An 8,954-nucleotide genomic window follows, 5' to 3' on the forward strand; every position below is an offset into this window, starting at 1 on the left:
CCCATGGTGCTTCCTCCCCCCACACAACTTACCACTCTGCCACCTGGTACTTTGCACAGAGCACTGGGTGGAGGACTGCCAGTCTCCAACTAGCACTGTCCCAGCGTGGCTCTGTGCTGGGCCAGCTCCAGTGCTGGGCCATCAGTAATGCTCGCAAATGTGTTTGTGAAAAGGAAAAAATGTGCTGTTGCGCACTGTTCTGGATTGGGCCCTAAGACTGTAATCCTATCCACATTTATCTGGGAGTAAGCCTCACTGACTATAATAGACTTACTTCTGAGTAGACATCTATAGGAGTGGGCTCCTACAGGTCAGGTTCTAGGAGTCTGTACTTGAAACATCTGGTTCTTGTCAGCCTAACACCTTCGGTCCTGTTAAGAGCACAACAGAAGGACCTGCTGCGCTTGCACAAAAGCATTAACCCAGCTGCCTGCAACCTGGACATCCATTACTCAGGGAGCCAGTGTAATTCCAAAGACTTGCCTGTGGGGGGGAAAAGTACAACTCTTAGGTGTCCACTGAGTCAAAGCATAGAAATGTGCTCTTGTAAGTACGTTCCTTTGGTCTTAATTTTCAGCTGTATTAATTAAATTATAAGCTTTATAGTGAAATATTTTTTCTGTGCTTTTTGAAGAAAGTAGATGGCAGCTGTGGAGGGTCTTGACCAAGCTCAGCTTTAATCCTTTCCTCCTCCCTTTCGTGTTTGGTAATGGTTAAAGAAGGCTTCACAGCACAAGGACTCAGTAAGCCTGGGCAGGAGGCTCTGCCATGCCCAGTCCAGCATGTGGAGTCTTTGCCTCCCAGGCCAAACTCTGCATAGCCACTTCCAAGAGCATGGGAAACCAGAAGTTTGGCGACCTTGTGACAAGCCTATGCCAAACATCCAATCCCTGCCCTAGAGCATATAATGATAATGTCACATACCACTGAGTGTGCCATGAGAGTGCCACTCACTCTCGTGTTTCTATATTAACACTTATTGACAATGTGGCAACACTGGTCAATTAGGTGTACAAACTCTTCATGGCAGCCATGCTGCTTTTTTTTTTTTAATGCTTTATTTATTTATTACAGATACAGGTAAGGAAAATTTGATAGACTTAGGGCTAGGACTACATAGGTTACACACGAGGGTGGTGGCCATCGATTACAACAAACATTAATCCAAACCAAATTAATAATCAATACAAAAATTATCATATTCTTTAACCTAACTGGTTAATACTTTAACATTCCATATTTTTCCTCTAACCTTATCTATCCCATCATAAAAAAAAACACTTCAAACTTTTACTTATACACTCTTCTTACCACTAAACTAGTCTCTAAAATAAAATCTTTCTTATCTGATTCTTAATTTCTAATATGACATCTAAAAAAGAAGTCTCCGATTACCATGGTATTACCTCCTTCAATATCTCTTATAACATGTTATACATCATTTTCCATAACTATCCAATCAAAAAACTCTTCGAATTTTTACTTATAGACTCTTCTTACCACTAAACTAACCTCTAAAATACAATCTCTTATCTGATTCTTAATTTCTAATATCACATCTAAAAACAAATATCTCCAATTACAATAATATTATACTTTGCTTATCCACCACATATTTATTAACCCAAAATACAGGTTTAATATTTTCTCCAAAATAAATTGACATTATAATTTATTTTATTTACCTTCTTTTTTATAAAATAACCCTTTTATTTGTCTTAATACCACTATATTTTACACAATACTTATATTCCAAAATTGCAGTTCCATCTGATTTATTTCATACATTTACCACTTTAATTTTCACGATACTTATATTCCAAATTCCCTTTTCATCCACTTTAGTTTAATCTACTTAATAAAATATTTATCTTAATACCACTTAATTTCCACAATATTTATATTTCAAATTTTCATTTACATCTATTTTAATTTAATATGTTTAAAAAAAAATTCTATTTATTATTCAACCATTTCTCCCTTCTTCGGCAGCCATGCTTCATTGGGGCAAAAAAATCAAAGCTTTACATATAGGCTGATGGGTTCTGAGCTGTCTGTGACAGATCAGGAGAGAGATCTTGGGGGGGGGGGGTGGACAAGTCGATGAAAGTGTTGACCCAGTGTGCAGCGGCAGTAAAGAAGGCCAATTCTACTCGTATGCTTGGGATCATTAGAAAAGGTATTGAGAACAAAACAGCTAATATTATAATGCCATTGTACAAATTGATGGTAAGGCCACACCTGGAGTATTGCGTCCGGTTCTAGTCCCCACATCTCAAAAAGGATATAGTGGAAATGGAAAAGGTGCAAAACAGAGCAACAAAGATGATTGCTGGGCTGCGTGGAACCAGGGGACATCCACTAAAATTGAGTGTTGGGAGAGTTAGGACCGACAAAAGAAAATATTTCTTTACTCAGCGTGTGGTCGGTCTGTGGAACTCCTTGCCGCAGGATGTGGTGACAGCATCTGGCCTGGATGCCTTTAAAAGGGGATTGGACAAGTTTCTGGAGGAAAAATCCATTATGGGTTACAAGCCATGATGTGTATGTGCAACCTCCTGATTTTAGAAATGGGCTATGCCAGATGCAAGGGAGGGCACCAGGATGAGGTCTCTTGTTATCTGGTGTGCTCCTTGGGGCATTTGGTGGGCCGCTGTGAGATACAGGAAGCTGGACTAGATGGGCCTATGGCCTGATCCAGTGGGGCTGTTCTTATGTTCTTAACTACAATTCCCAGGAAGCCTTGCAGGTCTTCTTGTTATCTGGTGTGCTCCCTGGGGCATTTGGTGGGCCGCTGTGAGATACAGGAAGCTGGACTAGATGGGCCTATGGCCTGATCCAGTGGGGCTGTTCTTATGTTCATTTATGCAGTGAATTGGGAAATAATCTTTTCTGTACAGGCAGGATCCCAATCTTGCTTTTGTAGCTGATTGAGGCATTAGTTTATAAAAAGAAAGAACAGAATTCCTTATTCAGTCCAGCAATCTTTTTATGCCTTCAACCATGTTTTCAAAGCCTTCTGAATTTTAAATGTAATGAAAACATTTAATAAGATTCACTCTGGATCCATATACCACAGTCACTGTGCAAATGTGAACATTTCAGCTTGTCTTGGATCCTGCTGGTAGCCTTTTTGTTATACTGTCATCTAGGACATCTGTCTTCTTTGGAGAAGAAGAAAAGGAAAGCTGGGAATCCACATAAAGCCAGAAAAAAAGATTCTAGCTTTGGTGACCTTGGACACAGCTTGCTGCATTATCAGGTTGAGTTGGTGACACTTGGCCAACAAGCTGAGGCAAAGAGGCAAAGAAGGAAGGCCCATAGCCAGGGAGACAGACCAGGGACAGACTGCACTTGCTCCCAGTGTGGAAGGGATTGTCACTCCCGGATTGGCCTTTTCAGCCACACTAGACGCTGTGCCAGAACCACCTTTCAGAGCGCGATACCATAGTCTTTCGAGACTGAAGGTTGCCAACATGATGAACATGATGGTGAGCCTAACAGTGTATATAGTAGGAACAAGGGGGTTGATCTCAAACTTTTAAAAAATTCCTCCTACTTTTCCACACACACACATATTACACTTGCACCATCTGAGCACTGAGCAATCGACTTCTATTTACATTCAACCCATGGAAACATTCCATCGCCTTTCAATAACAAAGTAGCAGCAGTGGAGTCCAAAGCACTATGAAGATCACCAAAGCACTCCACTATTTGATTTTTTTAAAATATATACTCAGCATACCACTACTGACTGACAATGACATGATATAAAAGAGCACCTTCCACTATCCCCCCCATCCAATTTTATCAATCAGCAGTTACGCAGTGTTTCATGTTGATAATACAGATGTCAAAACAGTTACTGCACAGCCTGGTGAAATACATTAAACAAACTGCTGTGAATGCTGCAGAATAAAACTCAACCACTGAAGATTTCAGCTGTTGGTGTATATAGAGTGGTGAGAAGGATGTGTATAGCAGTGGGGGTGGGCAATTCATAGAAAATATTTGGTGGAAGCAAAAAGATGATGGCCTGAGCACGGCAAAAGAGCCACATTGTAAATGCCAGGGGCTGCTCAGAATTTGCTAGTTCTTGTCTGCGCATCATTTTTCCAGAGCAGAGAATGACCCTGAGTGAAGGGTATCTGCAGCATAGAGAAAAATAAAATCTCAGCACAATATTTGGTGGAAGTGCATCTGCCCCTGGAAAAAGGGTGCCCTTCTTTCAGACGGGTGTTGCCTTCACTTGTGCTGCTCTATGGAGGTTACAATCAGGAGTTCCCTCATCAAAAGGATGCGTTTCCACTTACTGAAGATATCCTAAAATCTGCTGCCATGCTGAGAAAATGGATATATTTGCATGGCCATAATTTCTCCTGGGAAGACTCCTGCATCCCAGCAGCAATCATGTACGAGTTGCTCTCCCAAAGGAAATGGCAGCACCAAAAAAGTAAAAACAATTTAGACAAAGCTTTACATGCCCTGACATGGCTAGTAAGCCTTACTACACATACGCCTGACTGTTGGCAGGTTAAGGCAGCAGAATCTTTGCTGATTGGCTGGGATCCAGCCTGTGGGCTGTGCAGTGACCTACATTTACTGCTAGGAAAGGGATATATGTTGAGAAAAGGGCAAATGCAACATGAAAGGGATCTTGCACTGAAACACTCACGTGTGGATCTTAAATTAGGCCAGCCACTAATGCTTACCATCTTATTCTTTTCTTTTTTTTTAAGGTGCTCAGCTTTGAGCCATTCCATTTGGACTAGCACAGTCTTTAAACCTTATAAGGTAGGTCAGTGGACCTTGTAGGTCAGTGGAGTTCAACACAGAATTGTGGACTTTCTGGTTCGAACAGCTGTTCCTTGAAAGTTGCTTTTGCTCTTTAAACATTTCATTTCTAAACAAAGGTACTGCAGCCACTTGGACTGAAACCACAACACTGGCAAGCCGCCCCCCCCCCTCAACTAGCCCCGTTTAACTGTTTGTTACTGTGTAAAAGGAAGAGGCACTCTGCTTATATTCAAAAACATAATACTCTAATTCACATATCCCAAAATAAACCTCAGTATCTCATTTCAGTATCAACTCTAGTCCCAAGGAAGATGACATAACACACTGAGGGCTGGCCCAGCTGCACCCTGGGAAACAGCAAAATAGCAAAGGGGCCCAAATATCTGTGTGTCACCTAAATCAGAAGCAAATCTGGAACAAGACAAACTCTGGCTGGCTTAAGTCGGCAGAAACATGCGCCAGGATTTGGGTTACACAAAATTTCCTAGCAGAAATGAAAACTGGTCAATTCTCAGACACCAACAGAGCAAAATGGGTTGAAAATGATATTTTTAGTACATCAGTAAGAAGTGACTACATTTAAAACCTTTGTTGTCCTACACACCACAGCAGTTCTAATAAAACTTAGGCTGCAATTCTAACTACACTTTCCTGAGAGTAAGCCCCATTGAACATAATAGGACTTAGAAGTAAGTAGACCTGGTTAGGATTGTGTCATTCTCCCATTCAACAGGAATAGCTTACTGCAGCGAATTGGAAACTGATTCTTAATAATGGGGCCAAACATCCATTATTATAGCATTCTATAATAAATGATTCTTTATTTCTGACAGTGTCTCCTTGTGGCTGGCAAATGTCCAACTGTAGTCAATAATGAAACTGTTAATGTTATGGCTGTGAAGCTGGAACAGACGATGTGAGCCACAGGTAAGGCATTTACCTATACATGTGTGAGAAGTTGCTTTATCCCCATCACCTACCTAACCCAGTAGTCAGGGCTGGTGCCTGACGCAACATGCCAAGTGCTGCCTCCCCCTTAGCTGGTGAAGTGCAACTTCTGTGCCTCCTACTCTGTGGATGAAAAGGAAGTGGGGGGGAGCAGAAGAGGAAACATGGAGAAAAGTGGTGGACACAGTCCAATCCTATCCACTCTTACCTGGGAGTAAGACCCATTGACTATAATGGGACTTACTTCTGAGTAGACATGCATAGGCTTGGGCTCTCAGGCTGCAATCCTATCCACACTTAACTGGGAGGAGGCCCAATTGACCATAATGTTTACTTCTAAGTAGACATGCATAGGATTGGGCTTTAAGTCCACTCCTGTTTGCATGGGAGAAGTCATGGGGGCAAATGGACAAAGGTGGGCGCTTGCTGCCACTCTGCTGCCTGAAGCAATTGTTTCAGCTGGTGTCCTGGAGAGGCTGGCCCTGAAACTCTCCAGTCTTTGGAGTCATGTCTTGTCTTCCCCAGCCTTGGAACCTGAAATGCTTTTAAATGGAGGTGCCACAGACAGAGCCAGGCTTTTCTGGATGCAAAGCATGTACCTCCATTAAGCCTGCAATCGTATATCCATGGGTGTAAGATCCACTGAACTCAATGAGGCTCACATCTGAATAGGGGAAATAACATCACCCTGTTCCTCATGGCTCACTGTTTCAGTGAGGGCTCAAAACGTTTTCGTTTTGTCTGGCATTTGGGTGATGGGTTGTCTGCCTCCAGTACCTGTATAGGAGATCCTTGAGTGTAAAAAGTTTTGTCCTCCAGTTGGTTTTATTTATTTTGTTCTGAGTTTATTCATTCTTTTTATAAATTGTAAGCCACCGTGGGCATTTGCTCTGGTAGAGGAAAGGCGGGATGAAAATAAATAAATAAATAAATAAATAAATAAGCAAGCAAGCAAGCAAGCAAGCAAGCAAGCAAAGGGTAGTACTATAAGATCTAGGCCTCTCCAAAATGGACCGGGAAAGCCGCCTGTGCTTAAATGCACTTATTCGGTGGGATGGTCCATTGGTGAACCAGGCACATGTATGTGTTGTTATATACACTGGCTTGCTCCTGCATGTCAAACCAGTGGTGTAGCTAGAGGGAGGTGCAAAGCCCTAAGTTTTGCAGGGAGTCTCACCGCAGGGTGCAAGCAGCCCCTCCCCTTCGGAGCCATTCCAGGCAGTGGGTGCAAAATGGAATGGCTCCCAAGAAGAGGGGCCACTTGCACCCTAGGGTGAGACTCCCTGCAAAACTTAGTGCTTTGCACCGCCCTCTAGTTAGGGGGGGGTGTCACCCAATTATATTTATGGGCTGTTTATTCAGCACACAGAAAAGAAAGCAAAGCTTTTGCTTCTAGTAGATAAATGGCTTGTGGAACCCCTGCCACTAGGAGTGATGCTAGTAGCCGGTAGCTGGGATGTGTTGTTTCTACGGGAGTAAAATATGGTGCCAGCACATGGTGGCATAGCTGGAGGGGTGGTGGAGCAGCCAGTCCGCAAAGGTAAAGGCAAGGTAAAGGCAGAGGGAGGGAGTGAGGGAGGGAGAATCAGCATGGCTTCTGTAAGGGTAAGTCTTGCCTCACAAACCTTTTAGAATTCTTTGAAAAGGTCAACAGCCATGTGGATGTGGGAGAACCCGTGGACATTATATATCTGGACTTTCAGAAGGTGTTCGACATGGTCCCTCACCAAAGGCTACTGAAAAAACTCCACAGTCAGAGAATTAGAGTGCAAGTCCTCTCCTGGATTGAGAACTGGTTGAAGACCAGGAAATAGAGAGTGGGTGTCAACGGACAATTTTCACAGTGGAGAAAAGTGAAAAGCGGTGTGCCCCAAGGATCTGTCCTGAGACAGGTGCTCTTCAACCTCTTCATAAATGACCTGGAGACCTGGGGTGAGCAGTGAGGTGGCAAAGTTTGCAGAAGACACCAAACTTTTCCGAGTGGTGAAGACCAGAAGTGATTGTGAGGAGCTCCAGAAGGATCTCTCCAGACTGGCAGAATGGGCAGCAAAATGGCTGGTGCATTTCAATATAAGTAAGTGTAAAGTCATGCACATTGGGGTAAAAAATGAAAACTTCACATATAGGCAGATGGGTTCTGAGCTGTCTGTGACAGATCAGGGGAGAGATCTTGGGGTGGTGGTGGACAGGTCAATGAAAGTGTTGACCCAATGTGCGGCAGCAGTAAAGAAGGCCAATTCTATGCTTGGGATCATTACAAAAGGTATTGAGAACAAAACAGCTAATAGTATAATGCCGTTGTAAAAATCGATGGTAAGGCCACACCTGGAGTATTGTGTCCAGTTCTGGTCACCACATTTCAAAAAGGATATAGTGGAAATGGAAAAGCTGCAAAAGAGGGCAACTAAGATGATTACTGGGCTGGGGCACCTTCCTTATGAGGAAAGGCTACAGCGTTTGGGCCTCTTCAGCCTAGAAAAGAGACACCTGAGGAGGGACATGATTGAGACATAGAAAATTATGCACGGGAAGGATAAAGTGGATGGAGAGATGCTCTTTATACTCTCACTTAACACCAAAACCAGGGGACATCCACTAAAATTGAGTGTTGGGTAGGTTAGGACAGCCAAAAGAAAATATTTCTTTACTTAGCGTTTGGTTGGTCTGTGGAACTCCTTGCCGCAGGATGTGGTGACGGCATCTGGCCTGGATGCCTTTATAAGTTGATTGGACTAGTTTCTGGAAGAAAAATCTATTACCAGTTACAAGCCATGATGTGTATGTGCAACCTGCTGATTTTAGAAATGGGCTATGTCAGATGCAAGGGAGGGCACCAGGATGAGGTCTCTTGTTATCTGGTGTGCTTCCTGGGGCATTTGGTGGGCTGCTGTGAGATACAGGAAGCTGGACTAGATGGGCCTATGGCCTGATCCAGTGGGGCTGTTCTTATGTTCTTAAACTACAATTCCCAGGAAGCCTTGCAGGTCTCTTGTTATCTGGTGTGCTCCCTGGGGCATTTGGTGGGCCGCTGTGAGATACAGGAAGCTGGACTAGATGGGCCTATGGCCTGATCCAGTGGGGCTGTTCTTATGTTCTGTCTGGCAGGGAGGCAAGCGACTCCTCCCTTCGGAGCCGTTGGGGGGGAACGGAACCTATGGTGCTCTGTTTTGCACCCCCCGCCCGGAATGGCTCCGAAGGGAGGAGCC

Source organism: Tiliqua scincoides, chromosome 1, assembly GCF_035046505.1.
Source record: "Tiliqua scincoides isolate rTilSci1 chromosome 1, rTilSci1.hap2, whole genome shotgun sequence".
Classification (NCBI taxonomy): domain Eukaryota; kingdom Metazoa; phylum Chordata; class Lepidosauria; order Squamata; family Scincidae; genus Tiliqua; species Tiliqua scincoides.